The sequence below is a fragment of the Musca vetustissima genome, unplaced genomic scaffold, assembly GCF_032173495.1.
Source record: "Musca vetustissima isolate MV318-11 ecotype Yass unplaced genomic scaffold, APGP_CSIRO_Mvet_v1 utg1079, whole genome shotgun sequence".
In the NCBI taxonomy this organism is placed as follows: Eukaryota; Metazoa; Arthropoda; class Insecta; order Diptera; family Muscidae; genus Musca; species Musca vetustissima.
The window spans coordinates 466134-483707 of NW_026885679.1; the positions used below are offsets into that span (position 1 = coordinate 466134).

Genomic DNA, 17574 nt, shown 5'->3' on the forward strand with positions numbered 1-17574 from the left:
CATCTACATAGGATCAATAATAGACGAAAGACATTTATCAGCAACTTAAATATTTAATAAAACACTGGTGAGGAAGTGGATCCACCTATAAGAATAGAAGGAGAATGGTCACTATGAAAATAGCACGAAAAACTCTAACATTGGCAGATTTTATCGACAACTTTGTACAGCTGGAGAGAATCAGTAATAGCCTCGAAAAGAGTTCTGAAAAGCAGAATGGGAAAACCTTCAGTGGAAGAACTTGCAATTTTGGCAGAACGTTGTGTTAGAATCAAATATATAACAGACCTACACAGCAATCAAGGATAGTTATATACTTGGACTTCTCTATGGAAATTTAGTATCTTGGTAGAACATCAAATTGAGAAGGGACGTCGATGAGCACTTAAGATACATTGGTTATACAAAATAGTCTTTGGCCTCGTGTTAGCTCCATATCTTAATCCTGTACAGCGGGTTTTCTTTGTCGTTGCCTTGTTAGATGTCCCGTACGCGAGGTAGGAATTCGGTGGATCGGAAGTTCCCTAGACGCCTTGTGGGGACAGTTATTTTCGTACTTCCTAACGACCTTTAGGTGCTTCTTTATCCATTCCTTCTCGCTTATCGCATCGGGGCCTGTAATAACAAATTGCCTTTCAATACACCGCTTCTTTTGGCTAGGCAATTTCGGGTGCAGGAGCCGCCAGTGAGGTCTCCAAAGTTGCATTGGACCACTCACTTCTAACTTCTGCCCATTCAGTAGCCGTTTGCCTCAGCAGTTATGGTCTGTCTGACATATTTGACGTTCCCTGTCGATTCGAGGGTAGAGTGCTGCTGATGACAGTGACATCAACATCATCTGCCTCATCTTACATTGGGGTATCATGCCATTTGCTCAATAAGGATGATGAGGGAATCACTTTGTCGGGTCAAATATTCATTTATGTCGCCCAAGATTGACGCAAAGACGTCTCCTTCCGAAGTTGGCGCCTTTGCGCTCATTAATTTGTGAGGAGAAGTCCGAATCCGAGTTTATATTCTGAGTATTTGCGCTTATGACACTTGAGACTTATGGTGCCAAGGCAATAACATCAACATCAGTCGAGGAACTCGTTTTAGTTTTTGTTTAAAATGGTTTGAGGCTCGATAGACATTGATGGCAAGGACTTGGTAATTAAACCCAATACTCATTGAGGCGCACAGCTATCGATGAAGCACCGTTGGAATACAGTCGAACCCCTGACTGATGGGAAAGAATTCGGCGTTCGGGAGTCATAGTTTAGGGGAGGAGACTAGGAACCCATAACTCATTGAAGGGCGGCAGTCAATAATCTGACAAACATGACTCATTTCTGATATGATGAGTAAAATCAATTCACGGGCCAAATTAAATAAACCCAATATTTTGAGAATACCCATGCGTAATATTTACTTTTGATATCTAAAATGATAAATTTTTTAATTGAATAGACAAGAATTTCAATCGCACACCTAAATTAAAATTACATGTTCTACTTACCTTGCTTTAATAATCGGTTTAATACCATCCGAACTCGATGTATCCAATGAAGTATGATTTTTGGACGACAAGCCAGTCTCTGTCAAAGAACTGTCCTTTTTAGAAATATACGAACGATACGTATTAAATTGACGTGTATGAAAATCAAAAGGTCTTTCGGTTTTCTCCAGCTTGCCGGGGCTATCAGCCGAAACATTTCTCTCCCATCTATCGTTGCTGCGTTCAAAACGATCACTACGATCGAAGCGATCACTTCTATCGAAACGATCACTTCTTTCAAGTTTATCGCTACGGTCGAATCTTTCGTCACGTAGACCGAATCTTTCACTGCGATCGAATCGACTGTCGCTTCTTTCGAAACGTTCAGTTTTATCAAAGCGGCTGTCACTACGAATGAAACTATCACCACGCTCCCATTTATCGGTTCTATCGAAGAAACGATCAGTTTTATCAAAACGCTCATTGCGTTCCCATCTATCGTTTCTGTCAAAGAAACGATCACTTTTGTCGAAACGATCACCACGCTCCCAACGGTCGTTCTTCTCGGTTAGACCATCGGACTTGACGTGATTCTCACGTTTTTCAGAAATATCATGTTTTTCAGCGGTTTTCGGTCCCTTTGGCAATTCGTAGAGCAGACGAGAAGGACCCTTTGGTAGTTCATAGAGCAAGCGGGACGATGCCTTTTGCAACTCAAACTGTGAGGGCGATGTTGACTTTGTCATTTCGTTTTGCGACGATTGTGAAGGGGTTTTCGGTTCGTCGTCCTGATTTGTAGACGAATCCGATTTGGTAGGCTGTTCATTTTGTTGCGACTGTTGGGATTGTGCGCCGTTATCCGTTGTATCGAATTGCGAGTTGGGCGATGGCTTGGATTGTTCAAATTGCTGCGAGGGCGATGTTTCCGCCTTGGGAGCCTCAAAGGACGAGGACTTTGAAATATCGTATTGTGGTGGTGTCGATGATTTTGGCATTTCAAATTGTGTCAATGAAGGCGTCTTCGATAAATCGAACTGGGGTGGTGATGATGCTTTGGGAATATCAAATTGCGACAGTGATGGCGATTTCTGCAGCTGTTGATATTGGGATTGCGATTGTTGTTGGTTTTCATTTAAATCGAAAGGTACCAGCGAAGGGCCGCCCTTTTGAGCCTGTTGTTGCTGCTGCTGTTGTTGTTGCTGCTGCTGCTGTTGTTGTTGCTGTTCATACAATGATCTTGATTGGGCATTCTGCATGGAGAAATGCGATGACATTTGTTGAGCCTGGATCTGTTGTGCCATTTGTTGAGCCTGAGACAGCTGTTGGGCTTGGGACAACTGTTGGGCCTGCGACAACTGTTGGGCTTGTGCCTGCGCCTGGGCCTGTGCCGCTGCCAACTGTTGAGCCTGTGTCATTTCACTGTACTGGGTCAGCAGCAATGCTCTCTGAAGTTCATATATAGTTTGGGGCGGTAATTTTTGCAAGTCTTGTGGTGACAACGTCGACGCTTCTCGCAACAATAACTGAGCCTGCAGCGTGGCCTTAGCCAATTCATATTGCGACCGTGATGGCGATTGGGGTAGTTCATATGGCGATTGGGGCGTTGAATCGGCCATCTCGTAGAGAGAGCGTGGCGGCACCTTTGGTAGATCCGCTTGCATTGGTGTAGGCGGCATCTTTGACATATCGTTATGCGACAAGGCAGCAGCCTTTTGCATCTCGTATCTATACATCAGGGAGGCATTGGCCATTTCGTAGAGTGATCGTGAGGGTATCTTAGGCAGTTCGTATTGCGACTGAGGCGAAGGTTCTTGCAGATCAAATGGCTGAGGCTGGGAGGGAGCTCTGGGTAATTCATACTGCGACAGCGAAGGAGACTCGGGCATATCGTACAACGAACGGGATGGTGCTTTGGGTAATTCGTATTGCCACAAAGATTGTGGAGGTCGTGGTATTTGCTCAAATGGTGACATTGACGGGGGTTTTGGCAATGGATAATGCGACTGCATACCGCCATCGGGTTGTTCATATTGCCACACAGACTGAGTTCGCGGTAAATCAAACGGTTGCATTGGCATAGGTCGGGGAACATCATACAGCGATTGAGGTGGTTGCTGCATCTTTGCCTGTTCGAATTGTAAGTCGAACATTTGATGTGGCGATGCATGCATGGGCACACCATAGGGTGGCATCTGAGATTGCATTTGGTTAATATCATTCGGTGGTGGTTGTTGTTGTGGATGTTGTTCTTGTTGATGTTGCTGCTGCTGTTGTTGTTGCTGTTGCTGCTGCTGTTGTTGCTGCTGCTGTTGTTCGATCTGCTGAAGAGTCATTTGGTCATGTGATGTCATGTTCATGTGAGCCATATTATTTTCCTGTTGCCCAGATGGTTCCACTGAATTGGGCAAATGATTTGCCACAGGAGAATTGGAAATGGACTTTTCCAATTCATTTTGGGATGATGACTCAGACAGATCCCCTGTTGCCGTTTGGGAATTTTTGTCATTTTGACTTTGTTGCTGCTGCATGTGTGAGTCCAACTGATTCTCAACCTCATCTTTATTGTCATTTTGCTCCCCTTGCTGTTGCTGCTGCTGTTGATTTGGTTTACTTTGTTGGTTTTCTTGTTGTTGCTGTTGCTCGGGTTTTTGCTGGTTCTTTTGCTGTTGTTTTTGTTGTTTTTTACTTTGTTTTGTGGCTTTAGGCTGTTGTGGCTGTTCCTTGGACTTAGCCGCGGCCTGTTGCTGTTCCTTTTGTTTTTCTTGCTTATTATTTTGTTCTTGCTGTTGTTGTTGCTGCTGCAATTGTTCTTTAGCCTTCGCCTGTTGTTGCTGCTGTTGTTGTTGTTGCTGCTGATGTTGTTGCTGCTGATGTTGTTGCTGCTGCTCTTGCAGTTTATGAGCCGACAACACTGCCTTTGCATACTCAATATGAGGCATAGGCAGATTCCTTGTTGTCACCTCATTCTGAGCATTATTCGGCAAAATACTTGGAAACTCTTCATGAGTTGGTGGTGGCGGTGTAGGTTTTGGCTGCTCATGTTGCTGAGCAATTGGTAAACCGTACTGCCATACAGATGGCACCTTGGGTGCAGCTTTATGCGACGAAGACGTTGGTAGCTCAGGAAAAGCTACAGACGGCTCCAATGGCAACTCGTACTGCTGAGGCTGTGATGGGGGCTTTCCGGAGGGTGGCTGATTTTGAGTTGTAAGGGCTTCGGTTCGTTTATATTGCCAAAACGATTGTTCCCTAGGCAACTCGTACTGCCAAAACGACGGAGCCTTGTTGGACATTCCCTCGGGCAGCTCATATTGAGAGAGGGGAGGCAATCCCTGCAACTCGTACAGGGAATGCGAGGCCTGATTGTTCCCATAGGCATCGCCAGCATCGTCATTTTGCGACGACGAATCTCCACCGAAATCATTTTGCGATGGCGAATTTGAGAGTTGGTTAAGTGAATCCAACTCTGACAACTCGCCGTCGTCGTTCTGGCCATTCTGATCCAGCTGCAGCAGTTTTTGCTGTTTCTTTTGCTGCTTCTTACTCTGCTTTTGAGTCGTGGGCTGATCTTTTTGCTTTTGTGGCTCTTTTGCTTTGGACTGCTGCTGCTGTTGTTGTTGCAGCGGCTGCTGTTTATCTTTCTCCTTTTGTTTTTGTTGCTGCTTCTGCTGCTGGGGATTTGGTTTGGGTTGTGGTGGTTGTTGCTGTTTTTGTTTTTGCTGTTGCTGCTGTAGCTCCTTCTGCTGCTGCAATTTTTGCTCCAGCTTATTTTGTTTCTGCTGCTGCTTTTTTGTCTTAGCCGCAGTTGTAGACGATAATTTTGAACTAAAAAGAAACAACAAAAAACCGATTAGAAATTATTTCTGAATTTCCATTAATTTGTAAAAAAAAAAAAACAAACAATAACAACAACATCAAACGTTTGTCGTATTTTTGTTATTATGCTGCTCTTCTGCTGCTACCCAAAACAAGATCATTCACATGCAGGCAGACACACACGGAACGGAAACATGTTTTCTAATTCGAACTTGTGCTAAAAACTAGTTGTTCTCCGCATAATTTTCTTATTGGATTCCTATTCGCGGTGCGATCTTATGGGATGGATGGCAGGCAGGCACGCAGCGTGTCAGCATCAACACACTATATTAACTGCCCTATCCTAACTAGAATAGGAATGCGTCAGTGTGCGTGCGTGTGTGCGTAATGTTTCCTTCGATTCGAAATACTCGCACATCGTTGACGTTGTCGTCACCCTCAATGAAACACGGACGGGGGTGCACTGCAACATTATTCAACAGGTTTTTCATTTTCACTCTAAGCCTTTTCACACATCCACTACTTCCTAGTGAAGGACCATTCATTTTATTCACAGATCCGTTTTTATTTCCACTTAGAAGTTCACTAAAATATCGCCTGCCTCTCTTCTAAGACCATAAACGCAGACCCAAATTTTATATCAAAACACTCGCGCACACACGCACACACACTCTGTCTTTCTTCATACACTTGCACTCACTTCACACAGAACGAGTAACATAACCTAACATACTGGGCAGGCAGCAAAAGAACTTAGAAGAGCTGAGAAGAAAAAACTACGATCATTAACCGAAAGTCCGACCGACAGGGGCAGGGGTTTAGTAATAAAGTTGGCGTTTTGCCCAAACACACAGTCCGGACATTGGTCCGTGGGGCTGTCACACTGCGCCTGCAACCCGGTGGTCAGCCTTGATGACTAGCAGGCTGGCTGACAGGCAGGCAGGCACAGACATCAGCTGCTCCACTTACTTTTCATTTTGTTTTGCTGACACTTTTTCCATTATCGTGAGTGTTGGTTGGTGTTGTTTGTTGGGGGGCTTCTACTTAGAGTTCTTCCGCCAAAGCACTGTTTACAAAGTCGTATCCCTTGGATAGAAATGTGTGTTGAACACTTGTGGATTTTGGTTGGTTGATAGCTCCTTTGGACGCTGGTTTGCCTAATTGACCGTCTAGCTAGCTCGACGGCGGCTGCGATGTGCTTCTAAATGTGTTGCTGCTGCTGGCAGGCTGGTTTGGTAGATTGGTGTTGTCCGTCCACCGCTTAAAGCGACTGTTGTGGGTGTTCACAGGCACGAGTTGTATCCGACACTAGGAATCTGATTCAAAGATTCGCTAATTGTTAATCTTATTGAGGACTCTTAGTAATTCAAAGAGTTTAAGTAAAAAATTTAAGTAAATTCCAATAGTTAACGACAATAAAGATTCGCTGAGGTCTCTTGTGTTCAGTATGCTCGCTCTCCTATAGTAGGGATACGTAAGTCGAAATTCGGCTAATCGACGTTTATTAGTAAATAAATCGAAAAAAAAGTTGAAATCGATGTGTGAGGTGCTAATCGATTGTTCTGCAATCGATATTAGGTTCGATGACAGCTGCATGGTAATTTACTTCGTTGTTGTTCTTGTTTGGCTGTAATAATGCACTGCATTACCACAGAAAGGCATTGCAAAGAATCCAGCTGTTTAGTCAATTGGGCATGGCAGTGTTTACATAGAACACATTTTGTGAACAAATATCGATCATTTGACATGTAATCAATCAATGGAAATGATAATTTCAAATGCACGTGTTCACAAAATCACGTTCGATATAAATTTTTTAATTTAAAAAAAGTTATGAAAGTATATGGTCTGTTCCCGTACTGCAAGAATCTACTATTTTTTACTACACTTTTTTTCTTTATGATATCGACAAAAATAGTAAAAACTCGTAGATTCTTGCAGTACGGGAACAGGCCAATAATGTTAGTTATTTTTGAAATGTTTATTGTAAGAACGAACCCTAAACCTCAACACCGTTCTGAGGGAATAAATTTACAGAAGAATACGGAAAACCTTTTATAAAATAGAGTAATTATTGGTCTGTTCCAGAACCCTCACGAATGTACATTTGTTTTACTACGATAACAATTTTTCCTTTATAATATCGGAAAAATAGTAAGAATTAGTAGATTATATATGTATGTCTTAATATTGGGTGAGGTCGTCAGTATTCCCTATTATTGTGCCAGGGAAGGAAATATCCCTGGAACAATATAAAAGTAGATTTACTTCAAGAAATTTGTAAAAACTGAAAACACATAAGGTTACCCCCAATTTTCGGTATTTTAAGGTTCTTAAGGCGCGGTTTTCAACCGAATTCGCTGAAATATGGTACATGGGGTTCTTATTGGGTACCAAATTTCCCCACTAAAATTTAGTAATTTGAGTTCTTATTGGGTAGCAAATCTCTCCACAAAAAATATAAATATAGGTAAATTTTTTCGGGTAGCCCCCATATAAGGGTACCGCCAATTTTCGATATTTTGAGTTTCTTGAGCGCGTTTTCAGCCGAAGTCGCTGCAATATGGTATTTCGTAGTCCCTACTAAAAATTTTTGGCGTAGTCCCCATATAAAACCCTTTTTATATTAAAATAGTTATCTGATTTGTTCTGCGTTTTGGGTTTGGTTCTAAGACTCTGTTGTAATCATTTCACCTGCGGAGGATAAAACGTAAGGTTCGATAATCTAATATATATGAACTGTAGCCCGGACTTAGGCCTAGGCCTAGCCCCTGTGTGGAACGTACCAGAAGGAGTGGATCGATATTTCCCATGGTATAATTATTACAAGGTAGGGCAAAGCTACCAACTGATTACAATTTTTTCACAAGGTGTGTGTGTGTATTGTTTTGAATACTATGTCAAATAAATTCAAAATAAATTGAAATATATTCAAATTTAATTGAAATGAAAATTTTGTTTTCAACATGTTCGCCTGGAAGTAATTACTTTATTATTGATGAAACAAACATTTGATGGTATTCCCTACTGGATTTTGGGAAGAAATCATAACCTTTCATTCATTTTTCGCGTTTTTAGTTTTGTGTTAAAAAATGTCAAATAAACACAAACACTTGATGCGTATATTTATTTTTGGCAGAAGAAGCCTCACGTGCATAGTTGATTTTTGTTATTCACCTCAAGCTGCCCTACCTTGTATTATTGTACCATGATATTTCCCATCTTCGAACTTGAACAAAGTTTTGAATAAATAATAATATAGGCAAAGTTTGGATGAAATCAAAATTTTCTGAAATGGATTTGGTCCAAAACAACGTGGGGTCTAGAACCAATACTTCGACGAGGCACATTTTCACCGTATCAAAGTGTATATACCCTCATTAGCCATAAGGCTGAGGGTATAATTATTAGCTGAGTTATAATTATAAGAATCGAAATAGGCGTGGAAACCAAAACATAGTAATTATAACAATAAAAATAATTCAAATTTCAGAGCTAACCTGTTTGTACTGAAGTATTGCTTTAGTTTTGTTCAAACAAAAATTGAAACAATTTGCTACTCCATACATTTATATCACTATGCGACAAATTTCAATTTTTTTAATAATTACCGGGAAATTCCAACAGATTATGAAAGAAGGGGTAAGAAAATAAAACACGTGTATCGGCGTTTTGAAAGTTTACGTCGGGGGTAACCTAAAAAGGGGGGCAATATTCCCCCTTTTCAGAATTTCATGAAGTCCTTGCATTTTAGGTATATAGTGTTTACGGCAATATTACTGATAAAGTATGGACGAATATTTTGGTATACAACTATAACCCTCAACCGACTCATTGAAGTGGTCTTTTTGGTCCCCTTTTCCAGAAGTGATTAAAAGCTCATTCAAAGCGGGGTTAAAGGTGCTCAGAATATTGTACAGAAATGTTTTACTTTAAGTCTCAGAATAGACTAAAACTCAAAAATCAGCCTAAACGTCAAAAATCTTAAAAAACGAAAAATCATTTTAGGGTTAAAATCGTACTTATTACTAGTTTCTACCCATTTTTCCCACAAGATGTCGTTTTAGAAGGATGGTATAAGGGACAAACAGATTCTCCATCATTTTTTAGCATAAGTCACCGAACAAGTAAAATCTGTATATAAAATGTATATAGATTTTCAACAAAAAATTCAAAAATGATCTTGTATTATATATATAAACTCCATCTGTTAAATATTAAAAAAAGGTTCAAAGTTCGAAATTAAACGCCATCTGTTAAATTATAAAAAAAGTTTTAAAGTTCGAAATTCAAGGTCAAAGAAATCCGAACTGAATATGATCAATTTAGATTCGCTGGAAAGTTGTTTATGTTACCTGTAAAAAATTTGCAAATATCTTCGTAGTTACAGACGACAGGATGAAATCGATTTTGAATCACTTGCGACGTCGCTTATAGACTATGCCATATTATATTATTGGTATGAAGATTTGACATGCCCAACCTCCCCATAATACAAAATACCAAATATTTGGGTGTACCACAACGATATATCCCGATTTCAATACCAAACATCCTAGGAGTATTAACAATGTATCTTTAAAATGTTTATACTCTATTTAAATATTACCGGCTTTATTGTGACATGACTAATCGGACATGGCAAATAGTACGTTTACATTGTAAATCCAGTAGATCTAATTTGTCAATTCCATTACATATATGGGCACTTCCGCAGTCACTTACACGACTTTCAGAGGCACAATCAAAATTTAATATTAAATAAATAATTATGGTAAAATTATAAAAGGTAACAACAAATCGCAGCTGATTTGATTCCAATGTAATACAAGTGTCAATATGAATTTGACAAATTATGTTTTTAAAAATCAACCAACAGGAAAATTTGGAACACATACAATTTGAAATTGTTCTTTATTATACGGCATTTACATTAGAACTTTTTACCGGGTTAACCTACTTTATGAGGATTTATTTGGCATATATTCCAACGAAATGAAAATTTAAACCCACTGGGTTAACTAAATCCGGTTCAATGTAAACGACCTTTTAAATATGCTCCCGTATTCAATTTACTCAATCTGCCTGCTGGGAAAGTTTGAGGAAGCAAATGGCAATAGCTCAATTATAGGAAAGATGTGGAAGCAATAGAAATATAATTTTGATAGATTTTCATTCATGTTTTTATACCCTTCACCACACTGTGGTACAGGGTATTATGTCTTTGTGCATATGTTTGTAACAGGCAAAAGGAAACGAGATAGACACATGGTTCCTTTTGAGAATATGCATAGAATCATTTTCTAAGTCGATTTATGCATGTCCGTCCGTCCGTCCGTCTGTCTGTGCATGTTAAATTGTAAACAAAGTACAGGTCGCATTTATGATCCGAATTGGATGAAATTTGGCATAGGTCACTTATTCGGCCCAAGGACGAACCCTATTGAAATTGGGAAAAATCGGTTCAGATTTAGATATAGCTCCCATATATATATATTTAACCGATTTAATGTAAACAGTCCCTATATATCTTTCGATTTGCACGAAATTTGGTACAGCCTAATCATTTAGGTCTAGAATTATGTCTGCCAAGTTTCGTGAAAATCGGTCCAGATTTAGATATAGCTTCCATATATAGTTTCGTCCGATTTCATGTAAATGGTGCACCAAAGTCCCTATATATCTTTCGATTTGCACGAAATTTGGCATAACGTACTGAATTAAGCCTAGAGAGATGTCTGCCAAGTTTCGAGAAAATCAGATTTCTATATAGCTCCCATATATAGTTTCGTCCGATTTCATGTAAATGGTGCCCCAAAGTCCCAATATATCTTTCGATTTGCACGAAATTTGGCATAACGTACTGAATTAAGCCTAGAGTGATGTCTGCCAAGTTTCGAGAAAATCGGTCCAGATTTAGATATAGCTCCCATATATAGTTTCGTCCAATTTCATGTAAATGGTGCACCAAAGTCGCTATATATCTTTCGATTTGCACGAAATTTGGCATAACGTACTGAATTAGGTCCAGAATGATGTGTGTTAAATTTCCTGAAAATCGGTTCAGGTTTAGATATAGCTCCCATACATATTTTCGTCCGATTTTAAGTAAATATTGCACCAAAGTCCCTATATATCGTTAGATTTGCACGAAATTTGGAATAGCGTACGGAATTAAGTCTAGAACGATGTGTGTAAAATTTCGTGAAAATCGGTTCTGATTTAGATATAGCTCCCATATATATTTTCGTCCGATTTTAGGTAAATAGTGCATCAATGTCCCTATATATCCTTCGATTTGCACGAAATTTGGGATAGCGTACTGAATTATGTCTGGAACGATGTGTGTTAAATTTCGTGAAAATAGGTTCAGATTTAGATATAGCTCCCATATATATTTTCGTCCGATTTTATGTAAATGGTGCAACAATGTCCCTATATATCCTTCGATTTGCACGAAATTTCGCATAGCTTACTGAACTAAGTCTAGAACGATGTGTGTTAAATTTCGTGAAAATCGGTTCAGATTTAGATATAGCTCCCATATATATTTTCGTCCGATTTTGGATTTATAAGTAAATTTGGATTTATAAGTAAATAAAGAACTCAAAATGTGGCCGAATGCAAAAACCATACTGAAATAAGTGTAACCTATATTTCGATATTTCGCTTTAAATTTATTTACATTATTTTGTCCCATCGTAAGAAGCAACTCTATACCTGACCAAAATTTAGTATAGGTTGCAGAATGACATGTTTAATTTCATGTTAATGGTTCTTCAATAATGCGACGTCTGTTAGGATTCATCTGTTTAATATACCCACAGTGGTGAAGGGTATCATATAGTCGGCCCCGTCCGACTTTACTACTTTCCTTACTGGTTCAAATTATATTTTGAGGATTCGAAAATATTTCATTTTCAAAATAAATATAATTTATTTGTTTCTTTACATTTTTCTGTCAAATGACGTTGACACTACACATTTTTCAAATGTTATTCAACACATTTCAATTACAATTCGAGAATTTCATTCGTAATTCGAAAACTCAATTTGCAATTCATAACATTTCACTTGTAATTCGAGTATGTAATTTGTAATTCACAACGTTTCATTTGTAATTTTAATCTTTTCGTATGAAATTCAAAATATACCATTTGAAATTTAAAAAATTTCATTTGTAATTCAAATATTTCAATTTGAATTTCGTAGAGTTTCATTTGAAATTCAAAGAAATCCATTTGAAATTCAAAGAATCCAATTTGAAATTCATAACATTTCAATTGTAATTCATAAAATTTCAGTTGTAATTCTTAACAATTCATTTCAAATTCATACATATTCCTTTTGTGTTACCAACAATAATTTTCGAATTTAAAATTAAATGTTATGAGAAACAAATGGAATGTTATGTATTTCAAATCAAATGTTAAGAATTTCAAATGGAATTATTTAAATTTCAAATAGAAATTTTATTAATTTCAAGTGGAATTTTATGAATTTCAAACGCAATACTTGGAATTTCAAATGGAAGTTTATGAATTTCAAATGGAATTCTATGAATTTTGAAAGGTATTCTAGGAATTACAAATGAAATTCTCGAATTACAACTTATATGTTGTGAATTGCAAATGGAATTCTCGAATTGCAAATTATATGTTGTGAATTACAAATGGAATTCTCGAATTACATTTGATATGTTTTGAATAACATGTGAAAAAGGTGTAGTATAAGGTACAAAAACAAATTTCCATGGGGTTATTGTATCGTTTGTTGTACAACAACACTTGTTGTTACCTTCTATTATTATACCATGATAAATCATAAACAATTACATTTTTTAACATTCTCCCTTAATATTTTTTTAAAGAACATTAGGAGTACTATTAGTGGTAAAAAAATTTGGGAGCCTCCTGTTTTGTACTGTTTTTTACGCGACTTCAAATATACATGACTTTAGACTTTAGAACTTTTAGCACTCTTTACATGAATAAGAGATATCAAGCATTATTATTGCACATTCAAAATTTCAAAATTTGACATACCCATTATTTGCGAAGGATTTTTCTCGGTCACTCACGCGACGTAACTCACGCGAAATTTTTGATTTTGCAGTTTTTATTTCGGCAGTGTCTGCATTTATAGTCATTAAATTAGTATTAATGCTAAGAACAAGAAGAAAAAATGACAAATGTGGTCTTTCTTTATATTTTTGCCGTTACTTCGCGTATTTAAGCACGATTAAAGAAACAAATTCTCCGACTTTGGTTTATCTTTTACCGGAAATGCCCATATGCCAAATAAATCCTCTTAGAGGAGGTTAACCCGGAGAGATATTCAAAATAGAAATTTGAATAAAGATCTCAAAAATTCTTAAAATCGAATAGTGATAAACAATCTTTCGAATCATCTCCTCGAAATAAAAAGTTGTACATATTTCCTTTGTTATTGGTATGTTTGTTTTAATACTCGCAACAAGAATACTATTAACATGCAAATGCAACATGTGGGTTTTTGAGGCCACCTCCACAACAGTCATAAATCAACAGTTGAATGTTTCACAGTCGACAAGACTGGTAAGTAAATATAAAAATAGATGACACCAAACAGAACCACCTTCGACGAATTGAAGACAGATTTTAGAGCAGTGAAATTTATGACCATTAACGGGGGGGTTGATGACAACTTAACGTGGCTAACTGCTGCACAATTACACCGCAAATATGTGTCACGGCTGGACTGAGCAGTTCTGAGTTTACAACATTGCACTGCAAACATACCTATTTCCAGGACAGCGATGATAATAAAGTGAGTGGGTGTGTTTTGGTTTGGTTTCTCAGCATTTGGCGGCCAAGGTTCATTCGCACATTCTGCGGAGCATGCCGCGTTTTAATAACTTTCGTTCATGATACTAATGAGACGTTAATGTGGTGCTAATGCCTTGACTTGGTGGGATTTGTTGGATGTAGGACATTCAACAAAGGAAACAAATAAAGGGAAGAAGGTATAACAAACAAACAATGTCTGTGTGGTGTTCCTTCGTGTTTGTCTTTGAGCGGATATGACAGACTTGGGTAGAATATGAACGGAAAGTGAGAGAAAACGTTTAAAATGGACAAGCGTATATTGGAAGTGAATTATTTTTTTATTGCTTGTATGGTTGGTTTAAGTAACTATTTAATGCCCTACCTGTATGATATGTGCAATGTTAGTGTGGTGAGGAGAGTATTCGGATTTCGGGTATTGGATTGCAATATTCGGTTTTTTTATTTGTAAAGTCACAATCGATTCGGAAAGATTAGGGGGTCTTGTCCCGTTTTCAATTTCACACATCGATTATTTCCAACCGGCTGACAAACGAACACGTATTATTTTAAAGGCTTGTAATTGTGCAGATGTGTGTTTGAAGGCTGTTGTTCACAAACTAAGTACAATATCAGTGAATGTTATTGGAAGCTACGTGTAAAACTTCCAATGACAGTCCTAAATTCTTTAATTAATTTTTCCTCAATTTAGGGTACTGATATTTTTAGTAGGTAGAATTGGCGCCCAATCAACATAAAACATGTTAAATTACAATTAATTTGAAAATTGAAGAATATGTTCAAACATTTTAGAACATTGAAAATTAGGACCTTGATTACAGATATTGACAATTATCTACAAGGGTGTTTCTTAGCCACTAAGAACTGCCAAAAACTAAATAACAGTCAATTTAGTTGAAAAATATGGCTATAAAAACAAAATACCAGCAGTACCGTTATGTGGGGGTGTTGTTCCCTGTGTCGTGTTGAATACCAATACAATTAGATAAGAACCTGTTAGATTACAAAAGCAATGTATAATTCGTCGAATTCAAGAAGAGCGTAATCCGTTTCGAAGTTCCCTACTTAAAAAAACGGAAATTCTAAAGAAGATCTTTTGGATTATTATACAGTGAGCAGCAAATCTAAAAATATTCAGTAATTCCTCAAAAAGTAATTCACAAAATTTAAAATATATATTTTTATTTCATGTATTCAATCCTATACTACAACAAATTAAAGTAATATTTCATTTTTTTATTAAAACAAAATCGACATAGTGTCAAGTCTGTATTTTTGCACAGTATAAGTCTTGGTACCCCTGGTGAAAAATAATCAATTATTTAATATTACTTAATTTTTAAAATTAAATTTGGATATCTCTTGAGTTGTAAAACTGCATTCAATCGTTCGGGCATTGAGAATACATTTTTTTAATGTAGTCCGACGATATTTTACCCCATTCTGTCAGAAATATTTCTTTGAGTTGGACTTTACTGGAAATTGTATGATCGGATTTAAATCGGGGCTTTGTGGAGGTATTATCAGCATGTGTGATGTATTGTATCCAATTCTTAACGTTAATAGCAGTGTGTTTTGGATCATTGTCCTGTTGGAAGTAATAATTATCACGAATGTTGAGATTTTCAGCACTTTGATTCAAATTTTGTTTCAAAATATTATTCATTATTTCCTCAATGAATACCAAATTGCCACACTAGTTGCTGAGATGCATCCCATACCATTACTGCACCCCCATTACTACTGTTTTCCGAGTATTCTTTGAATTGAGCTCTTCACCTTTTTCTGCCACACCAAAGATCGTCCGTCAGACCCAATTATGTTAAATTTCGATTCGTCCGAGAAAATAACTTTTTCCCAGAACTTATTTGTCGTGTTTTTATAATCATTTGCAAAATCGACACGCTTCTTTCTGTTTGTCTTGTTAACAAGTGGGTTTTTGCGGACAGTACGAACATTGAATCCACACTTCTTTATGCAACTACATACCGTGCCTGCTGAAACTGCTTTCCCAAATGATTCTTTTAAGTCTGCAGCGATTTTAGGAGCGCTGGTAAATGGATCTTCTTTAATAATATATTACATTTTTCGTTCTTCTCTTATGTAGAGCTTCCTGGGACGGTCTGATCGCGGTTTATTTTCAGTTATATTTTCTTTTTTGTATCGATTATCCACTTTTTGGACTACTGATTTGGTTCTGTTTATCATTTTACCTATTTCGGAATTGGATTTTCCCATTTCATGGTTATTAATTATTATTTTCGCTCATCAATAGTTAGTTCCTTTCTAGGCATTTAAAAAAAAAAAACTTGCATTAAAAAAAATACTTGCTGGAAAGTAGGGGAGACTGGGCACCTTCGGCATCGGGGCACCTTCGGCAATCGCGTTTTCGATATGAAGCTCTCACCGTACATCACTAGTTTCGATACATAGGCATCGAATATCGAAATAAATAACTGACACAAAGTTTGAAATTTCTAGCTAATAAGCTTATTTAGATACATAGGTTTTTGTATTTTTATAGATGTTTCTGTAATATTTCAATTCCATTTCGTAAGTATTTCGTGTATAAAACTTTTTAAATTTTTAAGAGAATATTATTAAAAAGTGGTTAACTACGATGTGTATTATTATAAAAAAATAAAAATATAATGTTTTTACAAAACTGCTAAAAAAATGAAAAAAAACTATAAAAAGTACATTCGGGGAACAGTCGGCATTTTAAAGTGGGGCACATTCGGCCATATACAGATTGTGCAATATTATTTCCTTAAAATGTTTTTGAGTTTGTCTTTAAAACTAATCCTTTAATATGGTTAGAAATTACATATATAAGATCAAACGTGCTTGTATTGACGAAAATGCGATAGAAACCCCCTATTTCTGATGGTGTGTGCGACCTTGAGATGTAAACGTCCGCCGCTAGAAAATAAAGTCCTATAATTCAAACGTTGTGTGACGTACTAAAACCAAATAGACCCTTTAGAGGATCAGAATTTTATCCAGACTGATAGCGATGGCAATAACCCGGCTATGACTATGGTGTCGAATGGCCCCATCAAATGGCGAAGCTACCCCGGTTGGGGCACATTCGGCGAATTTGACTTTTTTTTACAAAACTGTAAAATTTTTTAACTAATACTATTTTTTATATCTTTTTGGTACTATTTTAAATAATTAAGTGTCGTGGGAAAATAATCAGCCATAAAGTTGTTATGACTGCATATCCTAACCAATTTTAGGTGTTTTGTATCTGCAATTCATGGTCGAAGGCACACATAACGTTTTTACTTGTTATACCCACAAACTTATGGCTAATGAGGGTACATACACTTTAATTCAACAAAAATGTGCTTCATCGAAATTTTGGTTTTAGAACCCATTTTTCTTTGGACCAAATCCGTTTCAGACAATTTGGAGTTAGTACGTCCGTCTGTCTGACTGGATGGGTTAAGT

At 37.3% G+C, this 17574-nt stretch overlaps 1 protein-coding gene across 1 annotated transcript in view; it reads right to left on the reverse strand.

The window, feature by feature from the left end:
• LOC133332905 (homeotic protein deformed) overlaps positions 1-17574 on the reverse strand; it is a 169570-nt gene that overhangs the window by 14326 nt on the left and 137670 nt on the right. The gene's annotated exons all lie outside the window — the stretch shown is intronic.